At 36.8% G+C, this 23,474-nt stretch overlaps 1 long non-coding RNA gene across 4 annotated transcripts in view; it reads right to left on the bottom strand.

The window, feature by feature from the left end:
* LOC102548672 (uncharacterized) overlaps positions 1-23,474 on the bottom strand; it is a 104,063-nt gene that overhangs the window by 63,884 nt on the left and 16,705 nt on the right. The window contains exon 1 of one of the 4 annotated variants that reach the window (XR_010055320.1): positions 14,690-16,709. The exons of the other annotated variants lie outside the window; for them this stretch is intronic. This is a non-coding gene — a long non-coding RNA (uncharacterized LOC102548672). Of the gene's footprint in view, positions 1-14,689; positions 16,710-23,474 lie in introns of those variants that run through there. 4 annotated transcript variants of the gene reach the window in all.

The raw sequence follows: 23,474 nt of genomic DNA, 5'->3' as shown, positions 1-23,474 counted from the left end.
AGCTGAGTAGTACTCCATTGTGTAAATGTACCACATTCTCTGGAACCATTACACTGTTGAGAAACATCTGGGTTCTTGCCAGCTTCTGGCTATTATAAATAAGGCTGCTATGAACATAGTGGAGCGTGTTTTCTTGCTAGATGTTGGAGTATATTTTAGGTATATGCCCAGGAGTGATATAACTGATTCCTCAGGTAGTACTATGTCCAATTTTCTGAGGAAACTCCAGACTGATTTCCAGAGTCCTTATACCAGCTTGCAATCACAGCAACAATGGAGGAGTGTTCCTCTTTCACCACATACTTGCCAGCATCTGTTGTTGTCTTAGTTTTTTATATTAGTCATTCTGACTTGTATGAGTTGGAATCTCAGGGTTGTTCTGATTTGCATTTCCCTGATGACTAAGGATAGTGAACATTCCTCAGGTACTTCTCAGCCATTCAATATTGCTCAGCTGACAATTCTTTGTTTAGCTCTGTACCCCATTGTAATAGGGTTATTTGATTCTCTGGAGTCTAACTTCTTGAGTTCTTTTTATATGTTGGATAATAGCTCTCTATCAGATGTAGGATTGGTAAAGATCTCTTCCCAATATGTTGGCTGCCATTTTGTCCTAATGACAGTGTCCTTTGCCTTATAGAAGCTTTGCAGTTTTATGATGTCCCATTTGTCTACTGTTCTTAGAACATAAGCAATTTGTGTTCTATTCAGGAAAATTTCCCTTGTGCCCATGTGTTCAAGGCTCTTCCCCACTTTTTCTTTTACTAGTTTGAGTGCATCTGGTTTTATGTGGAGGTCCTTCATCCACTTGGACTTAATTAAGCTTTGTACAGGGTGATACGAATGGATCAATTTGAATTTTTCTACATGCTGACCAATTGAACCAGCACCATTTGTTGAAAGTACTATCTTTTTTCCACTAAATGGTTTTAGCTCTTTTGGCAAAGATCAAGGGACCATAAGTGTGTAGATTGATTTCTGGGTCTTCAATTGTATTCCATTGATCTACCTGCCTGTCTCTGTACCAATACCATACAGTTTTAATCACTATTGCTCTGTAATACAGCTTGAGGTTCTTTCGAATGAACAACTTCAAGTCTCTTCAGAATGAAATTGAAGAAGATCTCAGAAGATGGAAAGACCTCCCATGTTCATGTATTGGCAAAATAAATATTGTAAAAATTATCAAATTGCCAAAAGTAATCTAGAAATTCAATGTAATCCCTATCAAAATTCCAAATAAATTCTTTATAGTGTCAGAAAGAGCAATTTGCAAATTCATTTTGAATAACAAAAAACCCAGGAGAGCAAAAACCATACAAAACCCATTTTTTTCAATGAGATGTTTCAAAACAGAAGCGGTCCAAGAACAGTCAAAACAAAACTATTATTTTTAAAAGAAAGACATTATTTATTACTGTGTTATTTGATTTCTTTTACACTTTGTGAAAACCAATTTTGAGAAGTTTTTGTTTAATGTGTGTGTGTGTCCTCATACCAACCAGAAAAAAAAATAAAAGGATGATAATATTCCTGATGTTAGTTTGCTGTATGTACACTTCAGAGTATAATTTTGACTCTTTTATATATTTCATGGGAAATGTATGAAAGAAGCCATTTTATGTCTTTAGAATGAGTGAAAGCAAATGAAAAGCCACAGCGAAGAGGAAGCAGAGAGCAAGTAATGAATATGCAACATAGATATGAGAAGTAATTACCCGAGATGCCAACTGTATTTCTTCATATTTGAATTTTCACATCCACCTTCATACTGCAACTTCTAACCAACCAGAATATTTCTTTTTATCCTTGTCCATTGAATAGAAAATACTTTCCAGAATCTTTCAAATGTTCTGCCATGTATAATATCTCATAGCTGCATGCATTAAGTGTCTGTTGTTCTGACCTGAGCATCTCCAGAAGTAAACTGGAGAGAACATACACTAGCAGCTTGATAGTACATCTGAAAGCTCTAGAATAAAAATAAGCAAATACACCCAAGAGGAATAGAAGGCAGGAAATAATCAAACTCAGGGCTGAAATCATCCAAGTAGAAAGAAAAAGAACTATACAAAAACAAGGAACTGGTTCTTTGAGAAAACTAACAAGATAGATCAATCCTTAGTCAGACTAACTAGAGGTCACAGAGAGTGTATCCAAATTAACAAAATCAGAAATGAAAAGAAAGACATAACAATAGAAACTGAGGAAATCCAAAATAAATCATCAGATCCTACTACAAATGCCTATACTCAAAAAAAAAAAAAAAAACACACAAAAAAAACTGGAAAAATCTGAAGGAAATGGAAAATTTTCTAGAAAGATAACAGATATCAAAATTAAAACAGGATAAAAAAAATCTAAAAAGTTCCATAACCCCTAAAGAAATAGAAGCAGTCATTAAAAGTCTCCCAACCAAAGAAAGCCCAGGACCAGATGGGTTTAGTTCAGAATTCTATCAGACATTCATAGAAGATCTCATACCAATACTGTCCAAACTATTCAACAAAATATAAACAGAAGGATCACTACCAAATTCATTCTATGAAGCCACAATTATGCTTATACCTAAACTATATAAAGACCCAGCAGAGATAACTTCAGGCCAATTTCTCTCATGAATATCGATGCAAAAATACTCAATAAAATTCTTGCAAACCGAATCCAAGAACACATCAAAACTATCATTCACCATGATTCAATAGGCTTCACTCCAGGGATGCAGGGATGGTTCAATATATGAAAATCTATCAATGTACTTCACCATATAAACAAACTTAAAGAAAAAAATGACATGATAACCTCATTAGATGCTTAAAAGGCATTTGCCAAAATTCAACATACCTTTGTGTTAGAAGTCTTGGAAAGATCAGGAATTCAAGGCCCATTCCTAAACATAGTAAAAGCAGTATACAGCAAACAAGTAGCCAACATGAAATTAAATGGAGAGAATCTTGAAGCAATCCACTCAAATCAGGGTCTAGACAAGGCTGCCTACTCTCTCCCTATCTATTCAGTATAGTACTAGATGTTCTAGCCAGAGCAATTAGACAACAAAATGAGGTCAAAGGGATATGAATTGGAAAGAAAGAAGTCAAAGTATCCCTATTTGTAAATGATATGATAGTATACTTCAGTGACCCCAAAAATTCCACCAGAGAACTCCTAAACCTGATAAACAACTTTAGCAAAGTAGATGGATATAAAATTGACTCAAATTCACATTATATTGGTACAGAGACAGGCAGATAGATCAATGGAATAGAAGGGAAGACCCAGAAAAGACCCCACATATTATGGTCACTTGATCTTTTACAAAGGGTCTGAAACCATCCAGAAGCGGGTGGGGGGGTATCATATTCAACAAATGGTGTTAGTTCAATTGGAGGTCAGCATGTAGAAGAATGCAAATTGATCCATTCTTATGTCCTTGTACAAAGTTCAAGTCCAAGTGGTCAAGTATCTCCACATAAACCCAGATACAATGAAACTAATGGAAGAGAAAGTGGGAAAGAGCCTGGAATGCATGGGACCAGAGCAAACTTTTCTGAACAGAACACCAATGGCTTATGCTCTAGGACACTATCAATAGGACAAAATGGCAAAAACAGATTGGGAAAAAATCTTTACCAATCCTACATCTGATAGAGGGCTATTGTCCAATGTATACCAAGAACTCAAGAAGGTAGACTCCAAAGAATCAAATAATTCTGTTAAAAAATGGGGTACAGGGCTGAACAAAGAATCCTGAACTGAGGAATATTGAATGGATGAGGCTCACATAAAGAAATGTTCAACATCCTTAGTCTTCATGGAAATACCAATCAAAACAACCCTGAGATTCCACCTTGTACCATTCAGAATGGCTAAGTTCAAAACTCAGGTGATAATAATGCTGGCAAGGATGTGGAGAAAGAGGAGCACATTGTTGGTGGGGTTGCAAGCTGGAACAATCAGTCTGGAAATCAGTCTTGAGTTTCCTCACAACATTGGAAATACTACTACCTGAAGACTCAGCTATTCCACTCCTGGGCATATACCCCAATGATGCTCCGATGTATAACAAAGATATATGTTTCACTATCTTCATAGGAGCCTTATTTATAATAACCAGAAGCTGGAAAGAACCCAGATGCCCTTCAACAGAGGAATGGATGCAGAAAATGTGGTACATCTACACAATGGAATATTACTCAGCTATCAAAAACAACGGCTTCATGAAATTCCTAGGCAAATAGATGGAACTAGAAAATATAATGCTGAGTGAGGTAACTCAGTCACAAAAGAACACACATGATATGCCCTCACTGATAAGTGGTAGGTATTAGCCTAAAAACTAATAATATCCACTATACAGTTCACAGACCATATGAAGCTCAAGAAGGAAGAGCAAAATGTAGATAATTTCAGTCCTTCTTAGAGGAGGGAAACAATATACCCCCAGGATGGAAAACAGGGACAAAGTATGAAGCACAGACTGAGGGAAAGGCCATCCAGAGACCGCTCCACATAGGGATCCATCCCTTATACAGAGACCAAACCCAAACACTATTGTGGATGCCAAGAAGTGCTTGCTGACAGGAGACTGATATAGATATCTCCTGAGAGGCTCTGCCAGAGTAGGACAAATACAGATGTGGGTGTTTGCAGCCAACCATTGGATTGAGCATGGGGACACCAATAGAGGAGTAAGAGAAAGAACTGAAAGAGCTGAAGGGGTTTGCAACTCCATAGGAAGAACAATAATATCAACAAACCAGAACTTAACCACCTACTAAAAAGCACATATGTGGGACCCATGGCTCCAGCTGCATATATAGCAGAGGGTGGGCCTTGTCGGACATCAGTGGGAGGAGATGCCCTTGGTCCTATGAAGACTTTATGTCTCATTATAGGGGAATGCCAAGGGAGGGAGTAAGTGGGAGGGTGAGCCATCACCCTCATAGAAGCAGGGGGAGGGAGGATGGGATAGGACTTTTCTGGATGGGAAACCAGTAGAGTAGATAATATTTGAAATGTAAATAAATAAAATATTCAATATAAAAGATATATAAGTGACCAATAAACATTTGAAAAATTTTCAGTATTCCTAGCCATCATGAAAGAACAAATGAAAAATACAGTGATGATATCATCAGAGTTAGAACAGCTGTCACTAAGAAAAAATGCCATATAGACCTGTATCCAGCTCTGCTACTGAACGATTCAAGAAGGCCAAGATCCAGGGCAGCCTAGTGTCCTGTCAGTAGAGGGATGGTAAAGAAATGTGGAATGTATACACAATACTGCTTTTATTCAGCCACAAATGAGAACTGAATCGCATCAGTTGTATTAAAACAACTGAATATCATCTTTGATTAAATCAGCTTCTCACAAAGGCAAATGTTTCATGTGTTCCTTCCTATACAGAATCTGAATTAAAAAACATCCCCCACCCCACACACTGCACATAATCACTCATTACACATACCCTTCAAAAAAAGGAAAAAAATTCAGCATTTTCAATGAACAGTGCTAGTCAAAGAGATGGCCACATGTTGAAGAAAACAATTAGAACTGTATTTATTCCCCTGTACAAAACTCAACTCTAAATGGATCAAGAACCTTAACAAATGGGACTTATGAAACTGCAAAAGTTCTGTATAGCAAAGGACACTGTCATTTGGACAAAAAGGAGGAGGTTACAGAATTGGAAAATATCTTTACCAATTACATTCAAAGAGGGCTAATATCTATGTATTTATCATTATATCATCTAACTATGTATACACATATGTATGTATGTATCTATGTCTGTCTGTATGTATATATGTATTTATATATGTATGTATGTATGCACACATCTCTCTATCTCTCTCTCTATCTCTATCTATCTATCTATCTATCTATCTATCTATCTATCTATCTATCTATCTATCTCTTCGATTGCTGGTGAGAGTGTAAACTTACACAGCTACGGTGGAAATAGTGTGGCTGTTCCTCAGGCAACTGAGAATAGATTCACTTTAAGATACAACTATGTCACTATTTTCAAATGAAGATATCTAATCATTTAGTTATTGCTAGCTAATTGTATAACCACTGAAACAATTTTTTTAATTTCAGAAAGTTTAAGCATTTTAAATTCTGTGGAGGAATATCAATACTAAGATTCTGCTCGTGTGTTAGTTAGGGTTTCCATTGTTGTGATGAACACCATGATGAAAAAGTGAGAAGGAAAGGTTTATACTTGCACATCAAAATTAATCATCAAAGAAGGTTAGGACATGCAGAAAGTGATGCAGAGGCAGGGGGGAGTGTGGCTTACTAGCTTGTCTCATGGCTTGCTTAGCCTGCTTTCTTATGGAACCCAGAATCGCAAACACAGGCATTGAACCTCTCACTATAGGCCAGGCCCTTTCCTACCAATCATTAGTTGAGAAAATGCCTTACAGCAGAACTTATGGAGATATTTTCTTAATTGAGTTTTCCTCCTTTCAGGTGACTTTAACTGATGTCAAGCTGATGTAAAATTATTCACCACAAAATGATGCAGCTAGACTTTATCTCAAAAAGAATGTGGCATGCTGTTAACAGTAACATATTCTAAAATACAGAATCCACAATGGTCCTATTAAGTAAGGGCGTGGCTGGAAACGACATTGCTAATGTAGAGCAAAATGTCAAGGCTCAACAAAAAAGGTTATATCATATATTTTGAAATTATTTGATTGTTTCTGCTTTTTGCTTGTTTCATTTTGCTTTATTTATTTATTTATTTATTTATTTATTTATTTATTTATTTATTTATTTTGGTTGGTTTTTGAGACAGGGTTCCTTTGTGTAGCCCATTCTGTCCTAGATCTCACTCTATAGACCAAGCTGACCTGCCCTGCTCCCAAGTTCTTGGATTAAAGAGGAATGGCACCTCTTAAAACCCCTATTTATTTTTGTGTATGTATTTATATAAATGTATGCCACATGTGTGTGGGTACCTATGGAGGCACATTCATGAACACATTTCCCATACCTATCTTAAAAATACAAATTTATTAAATATGTAAGTATATGTATTTACTTTGTCATACAAAAGGCATGAGGCATACTATAAAGATTGTATCAGGCACTTAGGTTTATAGCTGTGTGTTATTGTGATTAGTATAATTTAATTATAACTATAAGTTAATTTTACCTTTAAACAAGTGGTTTGAACTTAGGGTAGAAATTCTTGATTAAAAACAGATTTTCTGTAAATAATCATTATAGAAATCTATTTTAAAGAAATGAAAATTCTACCACAAAATAAAAACTAAATAATAGACCTTATATATATTTACCAAAGCAGAAAATTTAAATTATCTGCTTCGGTTTTGATGATTGTTTCAAAATTTTCAAAGTTGTATGCATTCACTTTCTGCTGATGTTTCTCAGGAGACCTTCTTATTTTTTATAAGACATTTCAAGAAATTATTTGAAGACTCAACATTTCCCACACCCGAGTTTCTGTGCTTAGTTCCCTTTCTGCTTGAAGGAAATGCAGAAATAATTCTTGGAAATGTGAAAGGTAGTGGCTCTAAGACTGGGGATGTCTTTTCGTTTACGTCATTGATGGAGTCCAAGTGGCAACAGTCACTCTGTGCTCCACTACTCCACCGTGTGACTTTAGATGTTCTGAAGTGACAGGTCCTACCATCATGACCCTCTTGCCATTCATCACTCACGGCCGCTAGGCTGAAACGCTGAAGAAAGCAGACCTCCAAAGTCCTCTTCGTGAATGTTGGTCCGTGAAGAACAATGAAATCACCAGGAAGAATTGGAGACAATAAAGCCATATGTCTGAGAGGGCACTCGGAAATGAGAGTGACAAAGAAGCAGAAGAGAGACAGGAAGAGTGCAAGAGAGAAGAGAGTGTCTATGTGTACACTCCGCCTAATACCAGCTTCCCTTGGTTACTGGTTGAAAACAGGTTAACTGTGAGGGTGAATAACTATCCACTTACTTGGGAAATGGTTTTGGATCCCTATAATGGCAAAGATTAGCACAGTAAAGAAACCTATTGCTAATACAAGAAGAGTCCATCTCTATCCATTCTGTATGTGTGAATACCTCCTCCTGTCTCTCTCGGTGTGTATGATATAAATATATATCAAAATTTCACAGCATCTATAAACCTTTAAGGTAGTCTAGCTTATTCAGTGATGCCTTTACTAAATTAGTCATTTGAAACATCTAAAGCATCAGGTGCCAGAGAGAATGCTTGATGGTGAGAAAAATAATGAAAAAGAAATCCTAAAATTTTGTTTTTCTTTCTTTTCTTTATATTGTCACCTATTTGGTAAACGGTTTTGAATACCTAAAAGGCAAAGACTAGCACAGTGAAACCTGTTGCTAATAAACAGGAGTCCATATCCATTTGCTCTTAGGTACCCTAAGCTAAAAGTGTTCAGGACTTAATAGTTATTCAGCTCCGCGGGTAAGCTTACTGAACCAAAGGGAACTGGTGTTTGTTAGGTGCAGGGAGCTGTTCAAACTGATTCTTCTGTAAATGTTACACTTTCTAAGCTAGGGTGAGTCAGAGACATAGATTTTACAGGTACTCCCAGCATGTCCCAGTTACTAACTAACTAAGCTTCACATACCTGTGGTGACAATCCACCCAAACAGTTCTTTAATAACGGTGTCTCTCATCTGTTTCTACACTCTCACTATTCCTTCCTGTAGTTATGTTCAAAATCGGCATGCATTAAATCCTTCCCTTGGATTTTCATTCTGAGAAAACTAAGAAAAAATTAAGTCAAGTTATCCACCTTTGAAAGAGTATAAACTGTGGGCATAAAATCAACCACGAAAGCTTCCAGTGAATTCTATGAGCGTGAAAATGCCCACTTCTCTTGAACAGAAGCAGAACCTCATTGGGGAAAGAGGACAACAGAAGGATATTACCTCTGAGACAAATTGTGAAAGATAATCTTAAGTATGGGAAGAGAATAAAGTTCTTAGGCAGAAGAAAATCACCTCCTTAAAAAAAACTTTAAAAAATGCAGCATCATTGAGGACCTCGAGTATTTTTTCTTTGGAGCTTGGAATGAAGTAGAATCCTTATGATAGAAGCAGCCAGGAATTTAAGCATATGCTTTCTCGTGGGTGACCTTGCATGCTCTGCTAAGTTATAGGATTTTATCCTGAGGGCAGAGGAATGATATTGACAGGTTTTAAATAAACAACAACAACAAAAAAAATGACACAATCACATTTGACTCCTGAAATTCACAGAGATAGAATTGTGAAAATGGATTGGAGAAGCCATGACCTAAAGCAGGGACATCAGTTAAGAAAATTCTACAGGCAGTCAGAGGAGAGATTCTGTGGTAAACATTAGCAGTGGAGAGAAAGTACCATACTCTTGTGGTATTTTGTCCTATTTGCTATTGTCCTGCCTTGCTTTTTTCTTGCAGGCCTGCTTTTTTCCGAAGAGGGAATAGAGGGGGGAATGGATTTAGGGGTGAAGGCAGGTGCAGGGAGCTGGGAAGAATGGAGGAAGAGGAAACTGTGGTGATAGACGAATCTATTTTCAACAACAACAACTAATAATTAATAATTAAATTTAATAATCTTAGAAACTACAAGATTTGTGATTTATTGCAGAAAGGTTATAAAAGAAAATGCCCAAGATTTTAGTGAGGAGTATATTGTTCCTGAAGTGGAAGATTATCAAGTAGCAAAGCAGAAGGAGAATTTTAATTGGGGACTCTTTTTATTTCACCTTTTGCCATGAAGCCTCCGTTTATTTATTAGTTGAAGCTGTATGGTATGTCGTTGGTTACGTGAAACTGGGACTTTAGCCAATTGGGTTCTAATACATTGAATAATTTATTAAAAAAATCTCAAAAACTCAGTTTATTTACCATTTGTAAATACTATGTTTTTAATTCTGTATATGTGTGAAAAGAAGCAAAATTGACAAAAAAATCTTTACTAAATTAATAAAAGGCAGGGGAAACCCAAACCGATAGAATCAGAGGTGAAAAGGGAGACATTACAACAGACATTGAGGAACTTTTTAATCATGAGGCTGTACTTTAAAATTTAATATTCAACTAAATTGGAAAATTAAAAAAATAATCTGTGGATATATATGATCTACCAAATTTGAGCTAGGATGAAGAGAACATTTTTAAAGACCTATAACAAAGAACAAGATAGAAGCAGTGATCAAAAATCCCGCAACGCTAAAGCACAGTGCCAGTTGGATGCAGCAAAAATTTTATCAGCTCTTCAAAGAAGAAATAATACATAAATTCTCAGTCTAAGATAGAAGTATATAATTTTTCTATATAGGGATTACCTCAATATAATAAAGGCTACCTATGACAAACTAATACCTATAGTGATGTCATATGTGGAAAAAGAAAACTAAACTTAAAGCATTCTCACTAAATAGCAAGACAATGTGCACTCTTACCACTCCTATTCGATGTAGTGCTTGATGTCTCAGCTAAAGCAATAAGACAATAAAATGAAAGTGATGCAAGCCAGAAAGAGGTAATCCAAATCATCCCTATTTACTGATGGCTTGATTTTACAAACGAAACACACTCAAAGACTCCACCAGGCAACACCCAGAGCTGAACAGACTTCCAGTCAGTGACAGATTACAAGATTAACATAGATACCCAAGTTAGTAACCTATATACCAAAAACAAACATACCTAGAAATAAATCACAAAAAGCCTCACTCATAATATACCCAGTACTCAAAAAAACCCAAAGAACAAAGAACAAACAACAACAACAACAACAGTGGACTATACCTATAAATCAAATCAACAACCTAGGGGTGCAGACACAGAGGCCATAGAGGTGAGCCTAATATGATTGTTTTGCTAAATGGATATAGTAGCATATAGCTGTCTAAATTCATGCCTTTATTCCTATAGATAAGTTCAAAGACCAGATTGGAGGGTTGGGGATTTAGCTCAGTGGTAGAGCGCTTGCCTAGGAAGCGCAAGGCCCTGGGTTCGGTCCCCAGCTCCGGAAAAAAAAACCAAAAAAACAAAGACCAGATTGGAAACAAAAAAGTATCTTTGTGCAGTATATGATGGGTAATATTGGGGCCTCAGAAGCAGTGCAGAGAAAAGGTGACTGAAATATACAGTTACAAATCAGACATCAGTGTCATCCTTCTTCTCATAGATACTCAAGACACATTGGATAGGAAGAGCAATAATATAAAAAGTATCAGAGATCCAGGAAGACTGAATCGAAGCCATCTCTTCAAGGCTCTCCTGTGGCGGTCAGGAACTCAAAACAGCTCTGGTTGCCTGCAACAACATTCTCAAGTCTTCACTCTTTAATGAGCTGTTGAAATTGGTGGCTTTTTGGGGGGGGGAAAGAATCAGATGTCTTTAAGGATATGGCTACTGGTTGATCAACCATGTTCCAGTGGATGACACTATATGTAGGAGTAGATGTCAGCACAAATTAGGCTTGATGGGCTATATAAAAAATTTAAAAGATGATAGGAATTTGGGAGGGGATGGTGAGGCAGTGGGTGGATCAGGAAGCTGGTCGTAAAAGATGTGGGTGTGAATATGACCAAAATACATATACAAAATACATTTTATTACATTCTCAAAGAGTCAAAACTAAAATTATAGCTAACAAAAAGAATTGCAATATTAAAAGGCTCAAGGAACGCTGCTTGATGAGTGAACTACCACAGTATTAATAGAACTGGTATTCTATATAGTACTCAGGGTTGAGAACAGGACTGTGTGTAAGGTGATGAATTACAAATGAGCAGCAGGAATCTATATAAAAGTTACCAAGAAGTAGAGGCAAATTCAAGCAGTGAAATTCTTGTTTCTCAAATGTGAACTAATTTACCAATATTATTTTATTATCCCCAAAGACTTTCCTCCTGATTCATCACAGGAACTTATAATTAGTTCTGCAAAAGTATCTTGTTCTGAATTTTTATGTATAGATGTTTCCTCCCAAATGGAAACATGAATTCTTTGTTGCATTTTTAAAATAAGGGATAATGCATCTGATAATCAACCATACTGTTATGCAGGCTTCTCCTTTTTATTCTTTATAAAATGGTATTGTATAAATTAAATGCTATGTTTATCCATCTACCATGAAGATTATCTAAAAAATTTTTTTCTATTCTAAGGTGATTTCTAGCAAATCTGCAGTAGATATTGATTTTTGAGTTATTTGAACACATATGATTTCAAGTATCTTGGGAAATAGCTAGTGATGGAATTTTAGATCACATAATAGAGGCATATTGAATATTGGCCTAAACCACTAGAACTTAGCCTATTACATTGTACAAGTTCAGAGCCCCAACAAGAATATATAATTAACCCCTCCATTTGTACAAATCCACAAAACACTTTCTGTTCTCGCTTCTGTTAATTTTAGTCACTGAGATGAATGAGTTCTACTGTGCTTGGCTTCAATTATTTATCTTTTAAGATGCCTAAATGGAATTGAAATTCTTGTGAAGTCATGACATGAGCATCTGATTTTGTTTCTGTATGTGTTTATAGAGTCTGCGTGAACCACCTACTTAAGAGGACTATTCTTTTTATTGACAGTGTTGCACCAAAGGCTAAGTGCTGGAATACGACTGAATTTGTTTTAGTACAAATAATGCAATATCAGATGGTCCAGGCCATCAAACTCTTGATTAAATGTAATTCCACTGAGTAAATCCACTACAGAGAAGAGTTCAGGAGTGAAATCGCATTTCAACTGTTTTCATCACAGTTAATGCTATTGTTTTTTTACTCTAACCACAGATATGCAGCTTGACTTTTTACTAATAAACCTGGATATATTAACAACAGTAGAAAAATAACCATAAGGGTATTTCTGCTTACTAGTCTGGTTGTTCATCTTTTTCACAATACATTGAATGAACTTTGTTATCTGGAATTATAACTCATGCAATTACAGTAATTCAGCAGCCACAAAATTCCCAATATGTGCTTTATAAAAATCATTATACACGCGTTGTTCAATTTTCAATGTATTAATAAGAGAGTCTTCACTTCTTCAAGGACTTTCTGACTTGTGCCCTTATTAAATGCTTCCAAAGAGATATCTGTTTAAGATATATATATATATATATATATATATATATATATATATATATACACACACAAACTTGTCAGTATATACACTTCTTTTATGTGGACATCTCAGAGCTGAACAGTTAGCAAATTGATGATGATGATGATGATGATGATGATGATGATAGTGATGACGACTGTAAATTTGAGAATGAGTATAGGGAATAATAATTAAAGGGAGGGAACTGAAGTGGGAAAATGCTTCAAATATATGCTGACTTAAGAAATTAAAAAAACAAAGATTCTATAAGCAGGTCAGGATAGTACATGCTTTTAATTTCAATACCTAAGAAGCAGATTCAGGTAGATCCCTGTAAGTTCAATTTAGCCTTGCCTATATACATAATCTTAGGCTAATTAAGGTTACAAAGTCAGACCATACATAACATTATATGATCTCTATGTACATAATAATTTTCTGAATAGTGTTAAGAAGGAAAGATAAGGATATATCTTTTTTTTCTAAATTGTGCTTTCATTTAGAGTCTCAATGAACAAGAAAATTAAAACCAATACATAGAATTCATCTAATCCCATATATGAAAATGAAAACGTGGGTTTAAAAATGTAGTTCTGTGCCAAAAGCTCCTTCAATGCTGAATATGTGTGCAGAAGGTAAAAACTTCCTGCTATTGTAGCTTCACATCTCTCTGCCAGTATTAATGTTAGTACCATTTCTGGGCTCTTTGCCATGAGATACAGAAGGTCAATATTATATATCAGATGTATCACTGCCTGTCACTTTAAAGGAAAACCAAAAATGTACAACTGTTGGGTCCTATCACTTGTTCATCAGATTTTCTAAAGCCTTAGCACATTTTGTTAGTTTCTTAACAATTTATTTGTACAACGACATCACCTGGAATCCAGGGAAACTGAAATATGCCATGTGCTTTCTCAGTGAAAAATATGATATCTAACTAATGCACCAAGTGTTTTTGAATTATTAATTTATATCTTAGCAAACTTCCCTAGTTATATTATTGTTTCTATTTTAAATGTCTTGGGGTGGATTCTTTATGCCAAATAAATCAGAATAAAATTACCATAGAAGGCTGCATTCTCACGTATGTAATCTAAGGACAGGGGCACTCAGTGTCCCTTTGCCATCTCTTGCTATGTCCTATCTTCCAGACTTTAAAAGTTCACATTGGACACACTTAAGCTGAATGCAAATATGATGCAGTGAGACATATTTTATATCAAGATGCCAATATTGATATTAATTCTGATCAAGACATCATTATAAGATTTTACTTCAGCATGACTCAGATGATGCTAAAAACAAATTCATTGAAGTATATATTAATAAATATGAGATTTTACAAACACTGTCAGCATTGAATCAATAAAAAATTGTGTAATAATTGTCCTGGACATAGTCTACACAGTAGTTGTAACTTTATAAATCATGCAATCATAAATAGATTCCCACATGCCCACTTTCCCTACAGATACACAGGCACACCCACACAGTCACACATACTATGATCTTATTTTTGGGTAAGTATATTAATTTTATAAAACTTAGTTATGAAGGAAAGTTTAAATTTTAACTAACTCACTCATTTAGCAAATGAAATAGAAAGAAACTGCATGTGAAGCAGTCCATCAGATTCCAGAAGTCAGGGGAACAGAACACCAGCCCTGTGTAAAGAAATTCAGACGGCATTACAACTGGTGGCAGCACCTTTAGAATGTTAGGAGGATCCACTTATAATTCACTTATGATCACTACTAATACTATAATACTGTTAATATCGTATGCTCCCATTTGAAACAATATAGAACTTTTTCTACCTGCTAGCTTAATACTGTCACAGACTGTACTAGCTATAAAATGACGTCTGAAAGACATCATGAGATGTCTCAAGAATCTTTTTTTCCACAACACAAAACCCCAAGCTTAAAAGTTGAGCAGATAATGTGCTGAAAGGAACATGGAAGGAGTTGGTGCAGTGAGGCTGAATAAGAGACATATTTCATATATATATATAATTCTCAAGAATGAAGAAAATATTTTTATGTAAAAGAACCCATTTTTATGTGTCACCTTTCTGCACTCATAATCTGACATTTCTGTGTCTTTGACATAGTATACAGGCCATTATTTTTTTTATCTGACATACCAACATTTTTAAAAAGATCAAAGTTTTTTAACCTTTACACTACCAATACTTTATCTGAATAATTTTCTGGAATGGTTATCGCTGCACTGAAGTGTACTTGGCAGTAGCAATCCCCTTTGGTTATCTCCCTGGTTGTGAAAACAGAAACGACTCGAGATTTGACAAAGGGAGTGTGATTGGGGAGGATTGTGTAATTCAGTAGTTGAGAACCCCTGGCTTTTGAAGAGAACAAGAGAATTACCTATATTTCTAGTTGTTCAGCAAGAATCACTTTTTAATTGCTTTATGGTAAGGAATGGATCTCACAGACATGAAATACATGGGGACGCGCACTCATATGTTACATAACCATCGGGTGGACAAGCTGATGGTTGCTGAAATAAGGAAGTGGTATTCTATCTTCTATCTATACTAGAGTAATTAATTGATCTTAAACCCTAAATTCTGTATCTTAACACCATGAAAGTATTTTCGTCTCCTTCTCCTGGAGTCTTCTATGGGCAGGGTGGCATTTTCCATATCTTGGGTCCTACCAATCTGAAAGTGGAAGAAGAGAGTAAACACGCTGTGTGCTTCTGAACATTTTATTTTAAGCGAATTTCAAACATATAAGAAAGCTGAAAGAGGCGAAAGACTTATACGATCTGAAGAATAAAAGCAATATACAGCAAACTAGTAGCTAATGTTAAACTAAATGGAGAGAAACTTGAAGCAATCAAACTAAAATCAGGGACTAGACAAGGTTGCCCACTCTATCCCTACTTATTCAATATAGTATTTGAAGTCCTAGTAAGAGCAATCAGACCACAAAAGGAGGTCAAAGGGATACAAATTGGAAAGGAAAATATCAAAATATCACTATTTGCAGATGATATGATAGTATACTTAAGTGACTCCAAAAGTTCCACCGGAGAACAACTGGATAAGCATGGATAAACAACTTCAGCAAAGTGGCTGGGTATAAAATTAACTCAAACAAATCAGTAGCCTTCCTCTACTCAAAGGATAAACAGGCAGAGAAACAAGTTAGGGAAATGACACCCTTCACAATAGTCCCAAATCATATAAAATACCTCGGCACGATTCTAACCAAGCAAGTGTAAAAGATCTGTTTTTAAGTATCTGAAGAAAGAAATTGAAGATCTCAGAAGATGGAAAGACCGGTCATACTCAAGGATTAATATAGGAGTAATATAGTAGAAATGGCCATTTTGCCAACAGCAATCTACAGATTCAATGCAATTTCCATCAAAATTCCATCTCAATTCTTCATAGAATTAGAAAGAGCAATTTGCAAATTAATTTGGAATGAAAACAAAGGCAGGATAGTGAAAACTATACTCAACAATAAAAGAACTTCTGGGGGATACACCATTCCTGACCTCAAGCAGTATAACAGAGCAATAGTCATAAAAACTGTACAGTATTGGTGGATCAGTGGAACAGAACCGAAGACCCAGAAATGAACCCACACACCTATGGTCACTTGATCTTTGATGAAGGAGCTAATACTGTCCAATGGAAAAAAGATAGCATTTTCAACAAACGTTGCTGGTTCAACTAGAAGTCAGCATGTAGAAGAATGCAGATCGATCCATTACAAAGCTTAAGTCCAAGTGGACCAAGGAGCTCCACATCAAAGCAGATACACTCAAACTAATAGAAGAAAAGGTGGGGAAGAGTCTGGATCACATGGGCACTGGGGAAAGTTTCCTGAACAAAACACCAATGGCTTATACTCTAAGATCAAGAATTGATAAATAGGACCTCATAAAATTGCACAGCTTTTGTAAGGCAAAGGAAACTATTGTTAGAACAAAACAGCAACTGACAGATTGGGAAAAGATATTTACCTATCCTGCATCTGATAGAGGGATAATATCCAAAATATATGAATAATTCAAGAAATTAGACTCCAGAGAATCAAATAACCCTATTAAAAATGGGGTACATAGCTAAACAAGGAATTCTTCATTGAGGAATGCCGAATAGCTGAGAAGCACCTAAAGAAACGCTCAACATCTTTAGTCATTGGGGAAATAAATGTAAATCAAAACAACCCTGAAATTCCACCTCACACCAGTCAGAATGAGTGGCTTAGATAAAAATCTCAGGTGATGACAGATGCTGGTGAGGATGTGGAGAAAGAAGAACACTCCTCCATTGTTGGTGGGATTGCAAACTGGTACAACCATTCTGGAAATCAATCTGGAGTTTCCTCAGAAAATTGGACATTCCGCTACCTGAGGATACAACTATACCTCTTCTGGGCATATACCCAAAAGATGTTCCAACATACAACAAAGACACATGCCCCACTATGTTCAGAGAAACCTTATTTATAATAGCCAGAAGCTGGAAATAACCCAGATGCCCTTCAACAGAGAAATGGATACAGAAAATGTTGTACATCTACACAATGAATACTACTCAGCTATCAAAAACAATGGCTTCATGAAATTTATAGTAAATGGATGGAACTGGAAAATATCATCCTGAGTGAGGTAACCCCAATCACTGAAAAAGACACATGGTATGCACTCACTGATAAATGGATATTAGCCCAAAAGCTCGAATTACCCAAAATACAATCTACAGACCACATGAAGCTCAAGAAGAAGTATGACCAGAGTACAGATGCTTCACTCCTTCTTAAAAGAGCAAACAAAAATATTTATAGGAGGGGATATGGAGGCAAAGTTTGGAGCAGAGACTGAAGGAATGGCCATTCAGAGCCTTCCCCACATGTGAGATATATATATATATATATATATATATATATATATATATATATATATATATATACATACATATATATATATATGTATGCACACACACACACACACACACACACACACACACACACACGGAGTCACAAAAACTAGATAAGATTGATGATGCTAAGAATTTCATGATGATAGGAACCGGATATAGATGTGTGTTGAGAGACAAAGCCACAGCATGAATACAGAGGTGAAAGCTAGCAGCAAACCATTGAACTGAGGATGGGACCTCTGTTGGAGGAATTAGAGAAAGGACTGAAAGAGCTGAAGGGATTTGCAACACCATAAGGACAACAATGCCACCCAACCAGAGTTTCCAAGGACTAAAGCACTACCCAAAGACTACACATAGACTGACCCATGGGTCCAACTACATAGGTAGCAGATGATGGCCTTGTTGGGCATCAATGGATGGAAAAGCCCTTGGTCCTGCCAAGTGTGGACCCCCAGTGTAGGGGAATGTCTGGCAGGCAGGAAGCAGGGTTGGATGGGGAGGGGAACACCCTTATAGAAAAAGTGGAAGGAGTGAGATAGGGGGATTATGTCCAGGAAACTAGGAGAAGGAATAACATTTGAAATGTAAATTAAAAAGTAAAACCAGCAACAACAAAAAAACAAATGGGTATTACCATGCCTGACTGATTGTGTGAATAGTAAGATTTGAACTTGGAACGCATGTCCTGAGGCTTTTGCAGCAAACACTATGCTGACTGAGTTATCTCCCTCCCATGCTTTAGATTTCATAGTAGAACTCTTTAGGATATTTTAATCATTAAGTGAAACCCAGCACACAAATTTTTAAAGAATACTTTTTATTTCACATTTTTTTTTATTAACTTGAGTATTTCTTATATACATTTCGAGTGTTATTCCCTTTCCCGGTTTCCGGGCAAACATCCCCCTCCCCCCTCCCCTTCCTTATGGGTGTTCCCCTCCCAACCCTCCCCCCATTGCCGCCCTCCCCCCATAGACTAGTTCACTGTGGGTTCAGTCTTAGCAGGACCCAGGGCTACCCCTTCCACTGGTGCTCTTACTAGGATATTCATTGCTACCTATGGGGTCAGAGTCCAGGGTCAGTCCATGTATAGTCTTTAGGTAGTGGCTTAGTCCCTGGAAGCTCTGGTTGCTTGGCATTGTTGTACTTTTGGGGTCTCGAGCCCCTTCAAGCTCTTCCAGTTCTTTCTCTGATTCCTTCAATAGGGGACCTATTCTCAGTTCAGTGGTTTGCTGCTGGCATTCGCCTCTATATTTGCTGTATTCTGGCTGTGTCTCTCAGGAGCGATCTACATCCGGCTCCTGTCGGTCTGCACTTCTTTACTTCATCCATCTTGTCTAATTGGGTGGCTGTATATGTATGGGCCACATGTGGGGCAGGCTCTGAATGGGTGTTCCTTCAGTCTCTGTTTTAATCTTTGCCTCTCCCTTCCCTGCCAAGGGTATTCTTTTTCCTCATTTAAAGAAGGAGTGAAGCATTCACATTTTGATCATCCGTCTTGAGTTTCGTTTGTTCTAGGGATCTAGGGTAATTCAAACATTTGGGCTAATAGCCACTTATCAATGAGTGCATACCATGTATGTCTTTCTGTGATTGGGTTAGCTCACTCAGGATGATATTTTCCAGTTCCAACCATTTGCCTACGAATTTCATAAACTCGTTGTTTTTGATAGCTGAGTAATATTCCATTGTGTAGATGTACCACATTTTCTGTATCCATTCCTCTGTTGAAGGGCATCTGGGTTCTTTCCAGCTTCTGGCTATTATAAATAAGCCTGCGATGAACATAGTGGAGCACGTGTCTCTTTTATATGTTGAGGCATCTTTTGGGTATATGCCCAAGAGGGGTATAGCTGGATCATCAGGCAGTTCAATGTCCAATTTTCTGAGGAACCTCCAGACTGATTTCCAGAATGGTTTTACCAGTCTGCAATCCCACCAACAATGGAGGAGTGTTCCTCTTTCTCCACATCCTCGCCAGCATCTGCTGTCACCTGAGTTTTTGATCTTAGCCAATCGCACTGGTGTGAGGTGAAATCTCAGGGTTGTTTTGATTTGCATTTCCCTTATGACTAAAGATGTTGAACATTTCTTTAGGTGTTTCTCAGCCATTCGGCATTCCTCAGCTGTGAATTCTTTGTTTAGCTCTGAACCCCATTTTTTAATAGGGTTATTTGTTTCCCTGCGGTCTAACTTCTTGAGTTCTTTGTATATTTTGGAAATAAGGCCTCTATCTGTTGTAGGATTGGTAAAGATCTTTTCCCAATCTGTTGGTTGCCGTTTTGTCCTAACCACAGTGTCCTTTGCCTTACAGAAGCTTTGCAGTTTTATGAGATCCCATTTGTCGATTCTTGATCTTAGAGCATAAGCCATTGGTGTTTTGTTCAGGAAATTTTTTCCAGTGCCCATGTGTTCCAGATGCTTCCCTAGTTTTTCTTCTATTAGTTTGAGTGTGTCTGGTTTGATGTGGAGGTCCTTGATCCACTTGGACTTAAGCTTTGTACAGGGTGATAAGGATGGATCGATCTGCATTCTTCTACATGTTGCCCTCCAGTTGAACCAGCACCATTTGCTGAAAATACTATCTTTTTTCCATTGGATGGTTTTGGCTCCTTTGTCAAAAATCAAGTGACCATAGGTGTGTGGGTTCATTTCTGGGTCTTCAATTCTATTCCATTGGTCTATCTGTCTGTCTCTGTACCAATACCATGCAGTTTTTATCACTATTGCTCTGTAATACTGCTTGAGTTCAGGGATAGTGATTCCCCCTGAAGTCCTTTTATTGTTGAGGATAGCTTTAGCTATCCTGGGTTTTTTGTTATTCCAGATGAATTTGCAAATTGTTCTGTCTAACTCTTTGAAGAATTGGATTGGTATTTTGATGGGGATTGCATTGAATCTGTAGATTGCTTTTGGTAAAATGGCCATTTTTACCATATTAATCCTGCCAATCCATGAGCATGGGAGATCTTTCCATCTTCTGAGGTCTTCTTCAATTTCTTTCCTCAGTGTCTTGAAGTTCTTATTGTACAGATCTTTTACTTGCTTGGTTAAAGTCACACCGAGGTACTTTATATTATTTGGGTCTATTATGAAGGGTGTCGTTTCCCTAATTTCTTTCTCGGCTTGTTTCTCTTTTGTATAGAGGAAGGCAACTGATTTATTTGAGTTAATTTTATACCCAGCCACTTTGCTGAAGTTGTTTATCAGCTTTAGTAGTTCTCTGGTGGAACTTTTGGGATCACTTAAATATACTATCATGTCATCTGCAAATAGTGATATTTTGACGTCTTCTTTTCCGATCTGTATCCCTTTGATCTCCTTTTGTTGTCTGATTGCTCTGGCTAGAACTTCAAGAACTATATTGAATAAGTAGGGAGAGAGTGGGCAGCCTTGTCTAGTCCCTGATTTAAGTGGGATTGCTTCAAGTTTCTCTCCATTTAGTTTAATGTTAGCAACTGGTTTGCTGTATATGGCTTTTACTATGTTTAGGTATGGGCTGCGAATTCCAATTCTTTCCAGGACTTTTATCCTGAAGGGGTGTTGAATTTTGTCAAATGTTTCTCAGCATCTAATGAAATGATCATGTGGTTCTGTTCTTTCAGTTTGTTTATATAATGGATCACGTTGATGGTTTTCCGTATATTAAACCATCCCTGCATGCCTGGGATGAAGCCTACTTGATCATGGTGGATGATTGTTTTGATGTGCTCTTGAATTCGGTTTGCCAGAATTTTATTGAGTATTTTTGCGTCGATATTCATAAGGGAAATTGGTCTGAAGTTCTCTTTCTTTGTTGTGTCTTTGTGTGGTTTAGGTATAAGAGTAATTGTGGCTTCATAGAAGGAATTCGGTAGGGCTCCATCTGTTTCAATTTTGTGGAATAGTTTGGATAATATTGGTATGAGGTCTTCTATGAAGGTTTGATAGAATTCTGCACTAAACCCGTCTGGACCTGGGCTCTTTTTGGTTGGGAGACCTTTAATGACTGCTTCTATTTCCTTAGGAGTTATGGGGTTGTTTAACTGGTTTATCTGTTCCTGATTTAACTTCGATACCTGGTATCTGTCTAGGAAATTGTCCATTTCCTGAAGATTTTCAAATTTTGTTGAATATAGGTTTTTATAGTAAGTTCTGATGATTTTTTGAATTTCCTCCGAATCTGTAGTTATGTCTCCCTTTTCATTTCTGATTTTGTTAATTTGGACACACTCTCTGTGTCCTCTCGTTAGTCTGGCTAAGGGTTTATCTATCTTGTTGATTTTCTCAAAGAACCAACTTTTGGTTCTGTTGATTCTTTCTATGGTCCTTTTTGTTTCTACTTGGTTGATTTCAGCTCTGAGTTTGATTATTTCCTGCCTTCTACTCCTCCTGGGTGTATTTGCTTCTTTTTGTTCTAGAGCTTTTAGGTGTGCTGTCAAGCTGCTGACATATGCTCTTTCCTGTTTCTTTCTGCAGGCACTCAGCGCTATGAGTTTTCCTCTTAGCACAGCTTTCATTGTGTCCCATAAGTTTGAGTATGTTGTATCTTCATTTTCATTAAATTCTAAAAAGTTTTTAATTTCTTTCTTTATTTCTTCCTTGACCAGGTTATCATTGAGTAGAGCATTGTTCAATTTCCACGTATATGTGGGTATTCTTCCCTTATTGTTATTGAAGACCAGTTTTAGGCCGTGGTGGTCCGATAGCACGCATGGGATTATTTCTATCTTTCTGTACCTGTTGAGGCCCGTTTTTTGACCAATTATATGGTCAATTTTGGAGAAAGTACCATGAGGAGCTGAGAAGAAGGTATATCCTTTTGCTTTAGGATAGAATGTTCTATATATATCCGTTAAGTCCATTTGGCTCATGACTTCTCTTAGTCTGTCTACATCACTGTTTAATTTCTGTTTCCATGATCTGTCCATTGATGAGAGTGGGGTGTTGAAATCTCCCACTATTATTGTGTGAGGTGCAATGTGTGTTTTGAGTTTTAGTAAGGTTTCTTTTACATATGTAGGTGCCCTTGTATTTGGGGCATAGATATTTAGGATTGAGAGTTCATCTTGGTTGATTTTTCCTTTGATGAATATGAAGTGTCCTTCCTTATCTTTTTTGATGACTTTTAGTTGGAAATTGATTTTATTTGATATTAGAATGGCTACTCCAGCTTGCTTCTTCTGACCATTTGCTTGGAAAGTTGTTTTCCAGCCTTTCACTCTGAGGTAGTGTCTGTCTTTGTCTCTGAGGTGTGTTTCCTGTAGGCAGCAGAATGCAGGGTCCTCGTTGCGTATCCAGTTTGTTAATCTATGTCTTTTTATTGGGGAGTTGAGGCCATTGATATTGAGAGATATTAAGGAATAGTGATTATTGCTTCCCGTTATATTCATATTTGATGTGAGGTTATGTTTGTGTTCTTTCATTCTCTTTGTTTTGTTGCCAAGACGATTAGTTTCTTGCT

Source organism: Rattus norvegicus, chromosome 10 (genome assembly GCF_036323735.1).
Source record: "Rattus norvegicus strain BN/NHsdMcwi chromosome 10, GRCr8, whole genome shotgun sequence".
Classification (NCBI taxonomy): domain Eukaryota; kingdom Metazoa; phylum Chordata; class Mammalia; order Rodentia; family Muridae; genus Rattus; species Rattus norvegicus.
This window is presented reverse-complemented; position numbering and strand designations above follow the sequence as displayed.